An 18,680-nucleotide genomic window follows, 5' to 3' on the forward strand; every position below is an offset into this window, starting at 1 on the left:
TATATCAAAGTAGCAATATTACTGACGTCCTGCGATTGATAGCCTACATGTGGGGGCGACAGGCGGACGAAAATGTACGAACATCCAGTACGATGTATTTAGTAACCACGGTCAAAAAACAAACAAGAGGCGGCTTATTCTACATTTAACGCGAAAGTTGCCTGTAAAAACGATCAGCTCAACAATAAGTAGATAGGGAAACTGGTTTTCATGGCGCCTACCAGAGGAAATGCCCCCTTTTTCAGAGTTAAGCGAATATATTTCCCGTTTATATTAGGCTTACCATACGTCATCTTTTAAGAGGATTTGTCCTCTTTTTTGACTTTTTTGAAAGTGTCGTCGGAGGACGCCCTTTTGTCCTCTTTTTTGAGATTTTGTCCTCTTTTTTGAAAATTTAGGTCAGATATAGAGGAAATTGCGAGTGATATGCCGCAAATTAGCGCAGAAGTGAAGCTCCGGCGGGTATTTCGGAGGGAAAAGCGGTGATTCCAGCTCTGAGCGAAATGAAGACCTTTTTTTTTTTTCAGTCATCCACCTAGCAATGGGGAGTGAAAAACGTGTTTTTGAGCACTGAGCGGAAGTGAAGACCTTTTTTTTTTTTTTTTTTTCTAGTCATCCACCTAGCAATGAGGAGTGAAAAACGTGTTTCTGAGCGGAAGTGATGACCTTTTTTTTTTTTTAGTCAACCGATCATGAAGCGGGTGAAATTTACCGGTTTTTGAGAATTCTTCTCCAGTTTTGCATGTCTGAAATTTCTGAAAAAGTGTCCTCTTTTTTCATTTCCGAAATATGGTAAGCCTAGTTTATTTGTCCTCATTTTCATAAATAAATTGGTCGAAAATTTGTGTCAAGCTTGATAGGGGAGCGATGAGTCGAAAAAGATTAGGAAATACTGATCTAGCAGCATATGATCAGAAGAGTATATTAGGATCAGTGTAGCCCTCGGAAACTTATGTGGGTCACATTAATTCAACTCTGAAAAGGGTAGGCAATATAATTGCAACTCGCTAACGGAATTCACACCCAGTAAACACAGTACAGACCTAAGATGTAGAAAGCCGAGCCCGATATAGTAGATATTAGATCTCGGCAGGTCGTAGAAAGGGGGATTTTGTGTCGACTCAATTCAATGTCTTTTCCACGTCCTTCAATAATGTAAATATTATGCAGATGCTACAGCCTTTAAACATGGTGAGTAGAATGTAGATCCTACATTACAAGAAGATCCTGATATAATAACCTATTTTCTACTACTGGGCATAACCTGATCACGGCTGCGTACACATACCACATTATCTACTACATATTAATCACATTTGTGGTAATTTAATTGTAAACGAATTGGCAATAATGCCGTTGTAAAAAATGAAACGAACAAACGAACGAATGCCCGAAGAAAGAAACTGAAAACAGTCCGTATCATCAGGTTTCATCTTCTGATGAGCTGGATAAATAACCCTGCGGCCTTTTCTTTTCAACACCCTGCAGAAATAAAATGAAAATGACGATTAATAGCTAAGACGTTCGTACTGCGAAAATGGCAGAGGTAGCGAGTAACGAATGACTCCTACATTTTTTTCGCCCATACTTAATAAAATGGATTTGATTATTCAAGATTACTCAAGTTTTCAAGTTTATTCAAGATTACTCAAGTTTTCAAGTTTTTTTTTTATTATATTTTTTATTATTATATGACTAGAGAACTGACTTCAATCGCCACTTCTACTTGATTATCAAGATCAACGCTGACTACTTCAGCAATCTTTGAAAACAGCCACTAACACAAAATGAATTCTTGACTAAAATTTCGTCACATTCTGTCAAAAATGATCAATTCAACAATCCAAACGAATCAGTTATTTGGCAGCTAGTTGGAGAGATATATACTCAAGTCTAGAAAGTGGAATGATACTCTGCCTGGAAAGCTGAAGACCTAACAATATTGTGTACAGAGAACAAAACATTTGAGTGGCGGCACTGGTATAGACATTAACAAATTATTAGAATTGACAGCAAGATAACCAGCAAGACATTAAAATGAGAATTAGTGCAGTTTCATAGGCTGTAGTGATACTCAGCCAGTAATTGACCTAGCAGAGAGCAAAATGTTGTAAATAAAGCGAGCGAAACCTCCGACAAATGATACGATAAAACATTAGAATCGACAGTCTTACTAGAAGCAGAATAACAAGCATGAGGGGTTAGAGAACAGAAGCCCGGGAAGTGACCATCAGAAATTACTGCATACTGGCCGAACAAATCCATGACCACTAACAAATGGTCTTTTAATAGTCAATATTGATACCAAATGACACCACCCCTATTTCACCGCAACATTTAGCAAATACAGCGCTGGAGTCAACCTTATATAAGCGCTAACCAAACGCCCATTAGTTTTCCCACCTACTACTTCGCGCTTCGCGGATGGAAATACGCATTATAGCGAACGGACGCGACTTGTCACACTCTTGCTATTTCTGCTCCTTTTTTCTCTTCTCTGTCGCTTCCGCTTGAGGAGAGAAACAGTCGGTCGCGTTTACGGATCGGGAATTCCCGGCTTAATGGTGATTCTTCCTCCAATGGTCAGCACCTTGAAAATTGAGAACAATGTTGTTGCAAAATGCATGACAATTTGAAAGTTACATCATTCTAATTATTCCAGTTATGGCCGTGAATCGTTACAAGTGCGGTAACCATAAGAATTATTACTATACTTCAACTACAAATACAATATATTGTATAAAATAATTGCCAATTCTTTTACGTTGATCGAGTCCCAAATAGATGAAATATGTCAAAGAATTTGCTAAAAATTTTTGTATAATTTGACAGATTCCGAAATTTCTCAAAGTGCACCTTTCAAAAATTTGACATCAAGACTCCCAGCATTTTACAATTCGAAGTTGGATGGCTTTACCAGTACAAGCGAACAGTTTGTATCGCAATTGACAATTATGTAGAAGAGAACGCTGCGAGACATGTGAGTAGGCCTACCCTAAAACGTTTCTCTGACATGGACGTTAGGGCTCTTAAAAATGACTTTTTTTCTCAAATCGTTCTGGCTACTTGATAAAATTGTTAGGTTACCTAATTCAAGCCTACACACCAAATTTGGTTCAATTCCAAACAGTAGCCGCATTGCTACAGGAAAAGAAAGTTTTTATTTATTATTTAAAAATAAATAGAAAAAATTGAAAAATCTTTTGTTCACCCCATGAAAGTGTTAGGTTATGTATAGAAACGATGTTCATCAAATTTGGTTCGATTCAAACAAGTGGAAGCGGAGTTATTGCCATCGAAAAATTTGGATTTGAATAAAATAGTATTTACGGTGGGCACCACTATAATAAATAATTAAAGAATTGTGTCACGCTGTGATACTGTTTTACGCAACTGTTATTATACACTGCATTGTTGCTGTGTTCTGGCTCCATTGATGTTATTTCTAAATTCGACATTAATGCGTCATAATTCTCCATCTGGTTTTGAATTAAACTCTGTTTTGCTTCCTTTATCGTGCCGGTAGCTCTTTAATTGGCACGCGAAAAGTTCTTCGGGTTTCAATAACGTTTATCATGAAGGTACTTTTGAAAGCAGTATTAAAATTTTGTACCACCAACCAGTTATTTAATTACTATTTATCTTCAAAGTAAATGCTCATTGCATGAAGCAGGGTTGTAAGACTCGAGTCACGATTTTCTGTTGACTCGACTTGACTCGGGTCATCTTCTCAAAGTACGGAAATGACTCGACTCATTGCGCATGACTTGAGACTCAGACGGCCAAGACCGACATTTCATGGTTATTTCAAAGAATAGTACAGCAAATCGCTATTGGGATTTCGTCTATCGATACTGGTAAAACTGCTAAAAGTAAGGAAAATTCGTATATTATAAATGCGACCCACTCGATATCACAAAAAAAAATATAAAAAGTTGGTTTAACAAGACTTAAATTGGAAACTGAGCAGATAACACAATGACTTAGACTCTGGCTCGAGTCATAATACCATAACTCGGACTTGGACCTCTGCTCGCTGACTTGGACTCGGACTTGACCCGGTGGTGAATTGAAAATGACTCGAGTCAAAACTATAAAAGTGAGATTGACTTGCGACTCGGAGCCTTGTGACTTGGTTACAACCCTGGCATGAAGCCTCAATAATTACATGAGTGGGGTGACTAGACAAAGAACACAGTCACATTTGCAGCATATCATGAATGTCTCTTACTATATGTGATCTTGTTCAAACAGAGGTTGATGAAAGCGTATTTCCCATTCTTTCCGACTCTGCAATAACTACACCAGACTGGGAACCTTCTTCAGGATGCATCTTGCTGAATGACCAATATTGTCGCCGTCAACGGTACGAGTGCAAATGTCTGATACGTCAATATAGGAACAGAATTAGTTGACTGTTCATGACCGTCCACGTTCAGAGTTGCATCTCAAAGATGCTAAAATAAGCCTAAATATAATCCAAGCAATACGATTGTCCACTTTGACTGACTGAATTTCTAAAAATAATAAACATAACACCTGGATAGCTTCCACATCTTACGTTTATATATACCGTCTGCTATCGGCACAACAAAGTATTTAAAAATAACAAAACAGATTCAACATACCACATATCTTGCAAAGGCTTTTGCTTTCATTCAATATGTCATCAAACTTCTTTAAATCCTCCTTTGTGGTGAGTGGCTTTTGAATTATTCTAGGATCAATTCCGATATCGTTTTATCATATACAATCTATGGCGGAATAAAAGTTTCTGATAAGTTCTGAAACACACAATTTTCCACACAAAAGTCAATTGCCACACGAAATGCCAAATGATACGGTCCTATTTTACAAGGTATGGCGAGGTAACGTAGTGGTACATTCCATTATAGCTAAACACCAATGAATTGCGGGTCCGAGCCTGACACGTCGACTCCATAATTCCTACCGAAGTGTTGGCCGTTTATCTAGGCTCCTCCTCGCCATCTGATCCGCATAGCCATGTCTTAAAAAGCCTAGGAGTGGGCCGTGCTATAAGTGGGCAGATGGTTGCCGATGAACTCGGCACTTGGTGAATTCGGCCCTCGGGAAATTTTGTAATGAAGTGTATTAACAGCTATTAATATGAATTATTAAACTAATAATAGTATTATCAAGTGATTCGTCAATCTTGTAAGGAGGTCAGGGCATCCGTAGATCATGCAGTCACGGCGTGATTAGATCACGGATTGCATAGCCGCGGGAAATAACGCAGCGCTCATATACCGACCACGCGCGGTCTGCTTGGAATCGATGGCGCGAGTGACAGGCCTGTGTCGTGTAAGTTTTGAGAAGATGGATCTTGGCGTTGTATGTGAGATCGAAACCGTGGAAGATCAAGCGGCGCTTCTTCGTTTATCGATCACGACAAGCCAGTGTCCCTCATTAACAAATGTTTCGCATGATAACGTCAAAATAAACTATTTTTTGCCTTTGGAGAGACGATTCCACTCTGGAGTTAGGGTGTCTCGATAACAGGGTTGACAGATCCCAAGATTACGAGATCTACCGCGAGCCACGACACGTTTAAATTTCCTTTTTGATACTGTTCAATGTTCATTCATATTAAATGCATTTCTAATGCGAAGGTGTTCTAGTGCCAATTCCTCCAAGGGCCGAGTTCACCAAGTGAAGAGCGTCGCGTTATTTCCCGCGATTACGCAATCTGTGATCTAATCACGCATTGACTGTGTGATCTACGCATGCCCTGACCCCCGTACAACATTGACAACCACGTAAAGTGCCAAGTTCACCGGCAAACATTCCAGTAACCAATCATGGTGACCGGTACCGCTATTCCGGCCGAATTCACCAAGTGCCGAGTTTGTGCGGCCGAATTCACTAAGTGCCGAGTTCACTGGTAATCGGGCAGACACGGAATGATAATAATAAGAACCGGCCTGGTGTAAAATGACCAGTGTAGTCGAACCACCACCATGAACACCACAAACAAACATCCAACATGGAAAAGAAATTACCTTTACAGCCTTTGACAAACACAGTTACCATTGAAACCAGCAATTTAGGTCTTATTCGAAAGCAGAATAACAACTGTTTTAGCGGACATATCAAATCAAATGTTGGAAAGTTCATGTAAATTAGCCCAAAATATTATCTTACTGTGACCATATTCTATCAATATGGTCTGGCTAGCCAAATTCTCTGGGCCAACATAAATACAAGCTGCGTTTGGTTTCAACGATTAATAATCTTGTCACTGGATTCGAGGTATAATTGCACTCAAATATCAAATTTTGCTCCATTAATCAACACCAAGTTGGAAATGTCCATTCTTGCACCAACTTTTATAAAATCACGAATCGGTGTTCTACAGGTATGTATCTATATTGACTTATATACCTAGAAAATTCAAGCATAAATATTACCGTATGATATGCCGTAGGTATAGGTACCGGTAATTCAGATGTTTGAAGCGACTTGGACAACTAGATAATTATAGTGGTCTAATTTCACTTAATTAGAGCGAAATGCCAGCAATATAATTGTAATCTAATTCGGAAAAAACGGTTTAGCTCTAATTCTAACCTGGAAAAGCTGAAACTGTTCTATAGTTGTCTACACCTGTTTTGCAGAAAGTCAAACAGCTCTAGGCGTCATATACTACAGGCAATTCGAAATACCCCATAAGCTATATGCTACTGCGTATATACCTTTAACCCGCTACCTCAGTCAGTCACAATTCCCATATATTTACGGCATTTACCATACAGAAAGAGCGAACTATGCCTGGGTGCGACCTGTTGCGAGTCAAATCTTTGTCCGGCGCGATGACGTGAAATTTGAATCGCCGAAATATTCTAGAAGTCACGCATCGATAATCATAATCCTGAACGTACAACATCTCACTTATTTAGTTATTCTCTGAATAAAACTATTAGCCATACTCGTTGAACATGCGAGATTACCGAAAGAGCGAATATATATATAATGAAGATCATATATATCAGAAGAAAACAAAACTGTTCGACCTTAGAGCAACAACACGAATATACAACACCGGTGATATCCTCAAGCAATAAAACGAAGGCAGAACATTGTTTTCTAATGGATAGAACGAAGCTACCGCATGAGATCGAACAAAACCGGATAGGAATTCATCGTGATTGAATGTACCGACAAAGTCATCCTTTCTACGTATTTTAGTCATACCCGCGAGAGATAGAAAATTTGCATTATTAGGTTAACTACCGGATATAACGAAGCCTAATGCATGAGATGGGACAACATTGAGTATGAATTTATTCTGATTGAATATAACCACAAGACCATCCTACTACGTATTTTAGACATTCCCTCGACACTTAGAAAATCAGAACCGAATCGAGATGATCCCGGATGATCCTTTTACGGTTTTGTGTTTGCTGGGCAATTAATCATACGCTAGGGTTACCATACGTCCTCCTTTAGGAGGTGTTTCTGCGCGGCAGTCTGAATCCTGCGCTGCCGATTATAGGCGCAGAAACCTGTCTGCGGATGCTAATCGTTGTAGTTCATACCAGTGATGAGCTTCGGAAAATTTTGACCATATTTTTATTCATATCGTTGGAATCAGTGCGACAATAGCTTTCGATCAAGACCGGATTCAGTAACTTCCGCGCTCTGGAAGATAACTTTTGGATTGCCAGAAATGCTACATTCGCTTACGCAAAACAATGGGGCTGTTCCACTTCATTTTGAACACGCGGTGGCGCCAAAGGTTACTCGACCCAAATCTGTTTTGTTGCTATATACTTTACTATGGGACTGGACTAAACATCGACCTAATTTCGTCTCTTGACATACAACGAGGATGGTGAAACTATCCATATCAACTTAAATCATCCATATGGATATCAAATAGCTGTTAGATGACGAAATGATGCTATTTCTTGGCGTCTTGTCCTCGTGATGGAAGTGCTGAAATTATGATTCTATCCTTATCACCAACTGCAATGGTTCTATCATTATCATTTTCGCCATTTAGCGCCCAATACTACACCAGGTTGGACTGGGTTCAACACAAACCCTTTCTAGATATATTATTACCCTAACCAAATAGCTGTCTGGTTGAAAGACTTAATGTCCTTCCAATACCTTCCTATTCTTCAATCTCATCACTATCTGTTGGTTTTTTAAATGATAAAATACTAATAATACCAACTAGATCTCATCCTTTCTGATGATTGACAATTAAACAGTGTACCAGTAGTATTGTAGCAGTTATAATACTAATAATACCAACTATAGATCTCATCCTCTCTGATCATTGACAATTAAAGGATGTATCAGTTGTATTGTTACCGTTATTTTGTTGAATAAAATGGAACGGTTATAAACTGAAGTAGCAAAGCGTATATAGTCTATAAAGCAAAGGTTCTCGAATATTTTTTTGCCCGACCCAAAAATAAATAGTATGGTAAGCACATAAACATTGGATTATAACATTCTAAGCAACGGATTTATGCATGCTCATTATTACACATTAATTCTTAGGAAGAAGGAATGTCAACGTGCTATTTGAGAAACCCATGTATGGGACTGAGACAAAAAGCAAAATACTATGGTGTAAACCAAATTGATACAAATAGCATTACCATATCCAAGAATTGTAAAACACAAATATGAGCTTGTGAGCCTTGGTCATTTTTGATCATCGAGTTTGTACTTGAAAATCTTGAAGGTTGTAGCAAAGTTCGTTGTGCTACCAACATAATAGGTATCATATAATCAGATACGTATAATAAGAGTCCATGTAGTGAGCAACCGAGAATAGTCCTGTTTTGTTGAAGTACCGGTAATATGAGATAGTTGTCTTACAACTAAGCCTGATAGCCAAGTCTTTCAGTTGGAAGTACACAAATGACGCCATGCTTTCAATATCCGACAGTGCTGAGAGTTCAGGATTTATAATTGGAATGATGGTTGCTTTACACTATCAACTATAGAGTATGCTTCTTTCAATAACGGGCTTATCTCTGTAGATTCAGCTATCCCCTTTTCCGAATTGTTGAATTGTCAGAACAAGATGCCGTGACTGATGACTTGTACGGTCTATTCTTTTGCAACAGCTTTTGACACTGACGTCTCTTCTGCAACCTCTTTCATTGAAAACAGAATAGATGAGGCTGCCTGGACTGAAGTTTCATCAACTTCATTGTAATTCAAACGCATGATTTTTATATGTTGTAGGACCTCACAGCAGCAAATGTACAATGTACATAGCATAATTTTCCACAACACACAACACTCATGGGGGTACTGATTTACTGCAGCGGAAGCAGGATAAATCATGCTGGTGAACTGCACTCAAGCCACTGCAGAAACTACAGCATAAAGTACTCCGAATCATAGCTAGGGCCCCAAAGGGGCCTGGCTGCCCATCCAATAAGTCGCTGCTGAAGAGATTCGGCGTCCTAAACATAGAAGATATGCGGAAACTAGAAATCGCCAAGTTTATGTATCAGTTTCACTGCGGTCGTTGCCCCGAATATTTCAATGACTTCTTTACCTCTGAATCAAAAGCGCACAAGTACAACACACGCGCGTCCACGTCTTCCAAATATCATATGATCGACCGAAAAGATCATCGCTCCATCAAATATGCCGGACCTGATGTGTGGAACAGTATCCCGCCGGCCATCCGACAGTCGACGAGCATGTCCACATTCAAGTCGAAATACAAGCAATTACTACTAAATAAATACAGTTCATCCTCAAGATTACCGGACCACGACTGACCTATTGATCTCGCTTCCCATGACATGCCGCCCTATTTCTTGTCGCATTCTTTTTTCTATACTATCTTCTTTACTTTCATTCAGTGTGCATGCCTCCTCTTTACATCGCCTAGGCCAAGGTGGGTGTCAGATTCCATAGACTACTCCTTGTCGCTTCGACATCTTCCTATCTTTTCATTGTATCGCATTTTTGTGGTGTATTGAACTGATAAAATTGCTAATAAACCAATGATGATGATGATGAAATGATATTCTGCAGACTACTTTTCCAGGAGGCAGTGGCTATTCGTCCGGAACCGGATGACGTAACTTTCCGAAATAAATGTTATGTGTGACGTAACTATTAAAAACCAACATACTGCATATACTGGCATTATTGAGTAGAGCCCGACCGATATTGGATTTCTGAGCCGATACCGATAACACCGATATCCAGTACCTCCACCGATAACCCCGATATATTCAGCCGATATTCAAAAGATGTGGAATCTAGCTCAAGGCCCATATTTAACACCTCAGAGCATTTATTTCAACAACTTTAAAGCCATTGATATGCTTGAACATGAAATAAATGATTTAGGGGCTATAAAAATATATCAAAAAAGCACCAATCCAGCAGTTGCAGATTACACTTCGCGAAGCACAATTTCTCGGCCCTTTCTCCAAAGAGTGAACTTCTGTGGTCTTCCATAAATGATGTATATAGTACTAAACACAGTCTTCCACTTGGTACCATAGTTAGTGGCACAGCAAGAATTGGAAATCTGTCTTCATTTCGATTCCACCGCTCCCTTGCAGGGGATCTTTCCTTCAAGGTTTCACTAAATATTGATATTCTTCTGGCAGTGTACCTGGAGCCTTCAGCACACCATTAACAAATAGCTGAAAGAGGATGACCAAATCAACTCAAATTGTCCACATCTGCAACTGCTCCACCCATCCCCTTGCCCTTAGGCCTTGACCATGACCAGCATTTCAACAATCAATTGATCATTAATAGTTGGCCAATGTCAGCATGGAATCAAATATTTTCGTATCAATTATTGGCTTTACTCCACGTTTGCTTGATTTTCTTTCCCTCTATGCTCGCATATTTCCTATCATGGTGGCCCCGCAGGCCTCAGTCAGACGACTTCATACATTACTGGTATAAATAGCTCTGTTGGTCTTGATACCGAACCAATAGCACTATCTTCAGAGAAACATTTCGACGCGACGCTTTTCTCTATCATCACGAGGGTCAGTCCAGCATGATTGAAGTTCTCATTTTTCTTACTGATTGAAATCTTCTGCAGACAACTATCCATCCAGCTGCTCTCTGTCTTCATGGTGATCGATTACTGCAGGGGGATTCCCACGAAGTCAGTGGGGCATAACGGTGGTTAGTTATCAAAAATATTTTTCAGATAGGCACGCCTACTGCCTGTATGCAGTATGCATTATATGCAGCTTGGCCATTTATTTTTATAATTTACCGTCCTCACGTCTTCTATTGACTTCTCTGACTCCCTGCCACCATATTGTGACGTCACGAAAATGGCCGATATTTTTTTACCTTCAATGGCCGATACCGATATTTCTCTCCAAGCGTGATATCGACTCGATATTATCGGCAAGCCGATAATCGGTCGGGCTCTATTATTGAGTATTGACGGATTTCGGCTGTTTATGTGTTCAGGTTATCGGTACACAATATAGCGCCATGCTCTTAAATATATCTAATACATTAAGCCCATTTACATGGCCGTTTGGGTCAGCTTCGAAGCTGACTCGTCAATCCGACTCTCTCGTTTTTGAAAAAGAGAAAAAGGCAGACGGCTTCAATCCGTCTTGAGCTCAATCCGTTCCGCAGAGTCGCTTGGAGACGACTTGAACAGTACCGGTACTTGAAAACGAATCCAGACTACAGCAACATACCAACATTTCATGTTCATATTTCACGAAACCGGCACGTATTTCAAATGGGTGAATATGAAAGCTCTATCAGTACATGATACTGCTTTTATAATATGCACGTGGTCTTATTTGTTCAGCGTTACAACTTATGAAGCGAGTACAGCCAACAATATAACTTGCACAACTCACAATCGGAAAGAATATAAACACGGCGTATTTGGTCATTCTAGAATTGTGTTGAAGGTATTTCTGGATATCTCAACTGCCGTAGCATATTCCCGAGCTGAATCCCACAGTGCTGTGTATCACTCGAGCTGCGATAAACATGACCATGTAAACTCGATCACTTAGGCAAGCCGTCTCATGACGTCGCTCCAAGACGACTTGGCTGCAAGACGACTTGACCATGTAAATGGGCTTATTGTTTGTATGGCAGCACACAGTGAATCTCAAAGACACAGTACACGTTGCGTGAGCATGAGCAGTGAGCACGCCGTACATTGTGCAGTGCAATGATTTCCAGTCCAACATTGTCCACTGCTATGCGATGGTACCACCCGAAGAAAAATTTAAGCCAAGTACCGCATCTCTGCTATGCTACCTCTGCTTTGCAGACTTAACAATAAATATTCGCCGTCTTCTCCCAAAAGCAATTTTTGTGGTGCATTGTACTGATAAAAAATGCTAATAAACCGAACTGAACTGATATTAGACCTGGTATTTGGACACTGGTTCAACTCGCCCTGTTGTCATCTCTATATTTCCAGCACGTCTGCTAGAAGACGAAGATATATATCGTAACCCGGGATATATCGCGTTGTGGATGGCTGTATTCTGTACCTCGTGTACAACGACCAATTCCTTTTCATTGACTGAAGAAGGCATCTCGATGGTATTACAGACACGTTGCAATACAATTACACATTAGGATCAACAAGAAATATACAAAAACTACAGCTAGCAAGGACAAAAGTCTACAGTCGCGCTGTATAGCGAAAGAATCGGGAGATCATCATAGAGACGAATGCGAAATAATCAGTGTTCAGTTCATGCAGGAGTAATTTGATGGTATTGTGATAGAGAGCAACTGCGATAACTGCCAGAGTTTTCTTACTACTCGTAGTCTACCTACGTGGATCCAATCGCCAATCCAATCTGTCAATTTTATGAAGTATATACTTCATAAAATTGACAGATTGGATTGGCGATTGGAGGATCTTTCGGGTCTTATAGAATGCACGTTGTATTTGAAATTTGATCACGGCGCTTGTAATTCAATTTCGTAGTGATTATCGTCGGGTCATACATTTTCAAATACACACACGTAAAATGCGATATACAGGACATAATATGATGTAATGAACAGAACAGACATCAGGGTGCCGGAAGACCATAGTATCTCAATCCGGTTTCCACCTCAGCTTCGTGTAGGTTCGATCTTGATCTTGTGGCGTCTTCCATTTTCAGACAGCGCTTACTTTCTCGTTTTCATTCGATTCTTTGTTCCGGTATAGATATTGTACGATTGTACAATCTCTATAGTTCCGGTCCTTCAACTAGTCTCTCTCTGCGCTTATCGGCGACTTAGGCGCGAGCTGCGAAACAAAAAAAAAAGCTTCAAATACCTCTGGACTGCAAATGGAAATATCTACATGAAAAAGAATGATGGTGCACCCAGAATCCACATTGAGTCAAAGGATGACCTCGATAAACTCAATTAGAAACTGCTATACTGCTCTCTCACTGCAAACGCAACCCACACTAAAAAATGGCTCAAAACTTTTTCAACGTGAGCAACTGCAGATCTATCAATTCAACGAATAGTAGTGATATCCCATCATCTCAAGGAATTTTACTTGCACACTTAAACACAAGATCCCTCCAAGCTCATCTAGATGAAATTACCCCCCTGTTTGAAATGTTCAATTGCTCACCAACCATCATCGGAATCTCTGAGACCAAGTTGAAAGAACATCCAACGACTAATGTTAACCTGACAGGTTTCAACTTTTTACACTCGCCATCTAAAACGAACGCTGGAGGTGTTGGACTATACATCAACGAAGGTCTGAGATATGACATGATTCCCGACGTAAAATTTGAAACCGAAGGCGTAGAATATATATTTGTCAGAGTACATGTACAAAAAGCTCTCACAGTGGCAGTCATCTACAAACACCCAGGAACAAAGCAAGAGACTTTTCTTGACGAATTCTCAAATATTCTGGAAACGCTAACGAACAAATATTTATTATGGGAGACATAAATATTGATTTGCTGAAGACCACCAACTTTAACACAAGGTACCGTGAAATGCTTGATTCTTATGGAATAGCTCAGATAATTACTGAACCCACAAGAATAACTGATCAATCCAAAACTCTACTAGATCACTTCTACTGCAACACTCATCAATATCACCTGTCCCCTTTTGTGCTCCAACACAGTATGACTGATCACTATCCCACCATCTGTCACATGAAATTGGCCGTGCCACATTGTGCTAAAGAATTTGAATCTAGAACGCCCTTAAACCCACGCGGTATAGAGGAGTATATTGAAATTGTCAGCAATACCTTCAACAACTACAAAATTCCTCCACTCACAACTGACAACTACAACTGCCATTTTGAAAAATTTATTGAGGAACTGCGGGCAGCCCTCGACACATCTTTCCCAATTAGGAAAGTCAACCGCAATGCAAGGCGCTTGAAATCGAAACCCTGGATTGGTTATGACATACTGGTTGCGATCAAAACAAGGGATTGGATGCATAAGCACTACTATCTGCAAGGCACCATCGAAGGCAAAAAAGTGTACAAAAAATATGCAAACCAAGTGACGCATATGAAAGAAAATGCCAAAAAAGCATTCTTCCAAAAAAGATTCGAAGAGTGCTCCAAAGATCCCAAGAACACATGGAAAACCATTGGAGAAATTATCAACCTAACTAAAGGTAATGCTCCCAAGAGTACTGATGACATCCAGCTACTCGAGAATGGCAGCGTTATCAAAGACCAGCTTGCAGTAGCAGAAAAGTTCAATCAGTATTTTTGCAACATTGGTCCGGATCTTGCAGCTTCAATACCAAACTCCTCCGATGACTTTCTCTCGTACTTGAGTCCTGGCCCTCAGAAATCCATTTTTCTTGAGCCGACAAGCAAAGGAGAAGTTGCGATCGTATTATCTGAAATGAAAAGTAACAAAGCAGTAGGACCCGATCTCATCCCAACTCACTTTCTGAAGCTAGTCTTTAATATTATTGGTGATGTTATATGCATTTTCTTTAATGAGTCGATACGTCTAGGCATTTTCCCAGATGCACTGAAAACTGCCAGAGTAATGCCAGTGTTTAAGAAAGGCTGTAAAAAGCTAATTTCTAACTACCGACCAATATCTGTTTTGCCAAATCTTGCCACAGTTTTTGAGAAACTGATTGACTGCCGACTTAAGAACTTTTTTGAATTGAATGCAGTACTGTCTCCGACTCAGCATGGATTCAGATCCAACCACAACACCAACCATGCAATACTATCAATTGTAACGGACTATTACAAAACCATCAAGCAAAAAGAAAGTGGCTGCAGCATTTTTATCGATCTCCGCAAAGCTTTCGACACTGTTAACCACAAAATCTTAAGATACAAGCTAGAACACTATGGGATCAGGGGTATTGCAGCAACTCTACTTGAAAGCTACCTGGCAAACCGCAAACAATTTGTTAAACTGGGGACATTAAGAACGACTACCAGAGATATAACTTGTGGAGTGCCACAAGGCTCAGTCCTTGGACCGACTTTTTTCCTCATTTATATTAAAGGGGCACTGCACTCAAAAAATGATGTGGTCTCAAATTGAAGAGCAGAACGAAAAAAAAATTTTGGCCGCAGCCGTTTTCTTCAGAACGCCACCGTAATGGAGCTGCAATTTATTGAAATTTCCAGAGTTGCAGCAGTCGCGGCTCCGGATAATCTCTTAACCCGTTACATGGCACGATGACTTCATCGTCGCACTTGCTCGACGCGATTACGCAGTCACGCAGAGGACGAGCTTCAGATAGTTGTCAGCCGATGTTCTGAAGCAAATATGTCTAACAAATATCATGTGTCTGTATCTTCCGCAAGACCACTAGTCCAAAGGTTGTGCACTGTGCAGTCAATAATACATCTTGAAAATGACAGCTGTATCTGCATCAATATACAACTGTAACGGCATCTCAGTATCATTCAACTGGCAAATACTATAGAGTCGTGACAAGCTCCAGACACAAATCCTCCTGACCTAACACCGTACGTTGAGCGCCGCCTTGGTGTGCAAGACATGAGTCATTCATAACATCGACTGACAACTATCTAAAGTTCGTCCTCTGCGTAATCGTGTCGACCAAGTGCGACGATGAAGTCATCGTGCCATGTAACGGGTTAAGAGATTATCCGGAGCCGCGACTGCTGCAACTCTGGAAATTTCAATAAATTGCAGCTCCATTACGGTGGCGTTCTGAAGAAAACGGCTGCGGCCAAAATTTTTTTTTCGTTCTGCTTTTCAATTTGAGACCACATCATTTTTTGAGTGCAGTGCCCCTTTAACGACATTGCTAATGCATCTTTATTCCGCACAACGCTATTTGCTGATGATACTCACCTCTTCATAACCTCCAACACTGTCGATGATTTGCATGCATCTGTGAATAGGGAACTCCCAAAAGTGTCGAGATGGCTGCAAGCAAACAAACTAAGTTTGAATGCAGATAAGACCGAGATGCTCGTTTTAAATAATGCCAGTCATAATTTCACTGTGAACATCAATCATAAACAAATCTCAATATGTGACTCAGCAAAATATCTCGGCTTCTCCATTGATTCCAAATTGTCTTGGAAGCAGCATATTGAATGCACAATATCAAAACTAGCTCGGTGTGTGGGAATAATGACCCGTCTCCAATCTTTGGTTTCCAGATCAGTACTACGAACCATCTACTTCTCTCTTTTCCACTCGCATCTGCAATATGGAATCGTAGTTTGGGGAAATGCATGTACAACATTTTTGTGCAGAATTCGAACCCTGCAAAACCGTGCGATACGGCTGATTTCATCTGTACCATTACGTACCAATTTATCGCCTTACTACCGTAAGCATCGAATTTTGCGAGTTGATGAACTATATCGCTTCGAAGTATCAAAAGTTGTTCCCAAATATTTTTCTAATAGTCTCCCTCCTGTGTTTGATGACTTTTTCATACCTGCTAAACATGTCCATTCCCATTACACGAGATCTTCGTCTAAAGGAAACGTCTACTTACCCCAACCCAATAGCAACCTAACTAAGAGATCTATCGACTACTCGGGACCTATCATCTGGAATGCATTGCCATCACATATCCGTGAATTGCCTTATAATAGATTCAAAAAAGCCCTACTTGATCACCTCTTGTCGTTACACTAACACTGTTGCCCTACCTCGCCCAGACATTGCTTCAGTGATCATTTGCTACCATTTTTTAATTTTTTTTCTATTTTATTTTCCTAACTAAACACTTTTTTACAGCCAGACTGTTCTGAGTCAAGTGTACCTGTTTAATGCTGGTGTGATCAGACTAGATGACCTTCACGGTCTTATCGATCATTCCTATCTAATACCGAATACTGTGTACGCATATTTTCTGTACCACCATCACTGCCGTTTGTTATGTATTTTGGTTCGATGAAAAATAAAGACTCTCTCTCTCTGTCTCTTAGGATCGAGTAACACTGGGCTAAAGTAGCCCAGATAATCCTCTGGTAATTGAACCCAAGCCGCTAGCGTTGTAGGTGGCGGAAGTCACCATTACGCTAGAGTTCCCTTGTTTGGATATTAGTAGAGATAGGTAACCAGCGACGGTATTATGTTCCGGTAGTATACAGTAGAGGTCGACCGATATTGATTTTTACAGGCCGATACCGATACCGATATTTCGACGCTCACAAGGCCGATAACCGATATCATAGGCCGATATTAATATGGAAGGAGCAGAGAGCTATTTCGCCAAAAATATTATATATTAGGCAAGGTGGCACTTGTTCATGCCACAGAAAGGTGAACAACAAACGAGAAAACTGAAATCGAAAAGACTTATTGCTTAATTGTGAACATTCGTTGAAATTTGGGATAACCCGAAAATCAAAACATGATACAGAATTGCAGATCAGTTCAGAAAAGGTAGATTGTAGTTAGATATAAAATATCGGTCGCGATATCGGCCTAGATTGGCCGATACCGATATTCGAGAAAGTTCCAAATATCGGCGCCGATAATCGGCCAAGCCGATAATCGGTCGACCTCTAGTATACAGCGATAAACTAAACACGCAAACGCAGCCGAGCCGAAGTCCGTCAACTCAGCAACGTCAGTATGCTGGCGGCGCATAATTACGTCACACATCAGATGCTGGCGGTGCTTAGTTACGTCACACAGTTCCGGACGAATAGCCGGGACTATGGCTGCGGGCTATTCATCCGGTTCCGGACGAATAGCCACTGCCTTTCCAGGAGAGGACCAGGCATTGCTACCTCTTCATCGTAAACGGAACCCATCCTCCTGATAACTTTTTGTTTCTAATTGATGCATCTTCTGCGATCAAATGACCGTCACCCTTACACAATGAGGCATATAACACTTGCCATATCAACGACTCTCGGAAAATTTACAGCAATGTACTGGTAAGCTACAAGTGCCAATGTCCAGCACGAGGACAAGACGCCAAGAAATAGCCTCATTTTCGTCGGCTAACAGTTATTTGATATCCATATGGATGATTTATATTGATATGGATATGGATACTTTCACCATCCTCGTTGTACGCCAAGAGACGAAATTCGGTCCATGTTTAGTCCATTCCCATTGTAAAGCATATAGCAACAAAACAGATTCGGGTCGAGATACCTTTGTCGCCACCGCGTGTTCAAAATGAAGTGGAACAGCCCCATTCTCCGCCCCAGCCTCAGCGAAGCGGAACGAAGCTCCAAAATC

The 18,680-nt window shown here is 40.4% G+C and overlaps 1 protein-coding gene and 1 long non-coding RNA gene across 2 annotated transcripts in view; one reads left to right on the top strand and one right to left on the bottom strand.

Annotated features, from left to right (window-relative positions):
* LOC145455468 (uncharacterized) overlaps window positions 1–17,400 on the top strand; it is a 175,944-nt gene extending 158,544 nt beyond the window's left edge. The window contains exon 2 of the long non-coding RNA XR_013920344.1: window positions 16,631–17,400. This is a non-coding gene — a long non-coding RNA (uncharacterized LOC145455468). The remainder of the gene's footprint in view (window positions 1–16,630) is intronic.
* The window catches only part of LOC145455462 (uncharacterized), a 126,391-nt gene that overhangs the window by 78,727 nt on the left and 28,984 nt on the right, over window positions 1–18,680 (bottom strand). The gene's annotated exons all lie outside the window — the stretch shown is intronic.

The sequence above is a fragment of the Botryllus schlosseri genome, chromosome 14 (genome assembly GCF_051294905.1).
Source record: "Botryllus schlosseri isolate E-star chromosome 14, Bs_hap1, whole genome shotgun sequence".
Taxonomy (NCBI): Eukaryota; Metazoa; Chordata; class Ascidiacea; order Stolidobranchia; family Styelidae; genus Botryllus; species Botryllus schlosseri.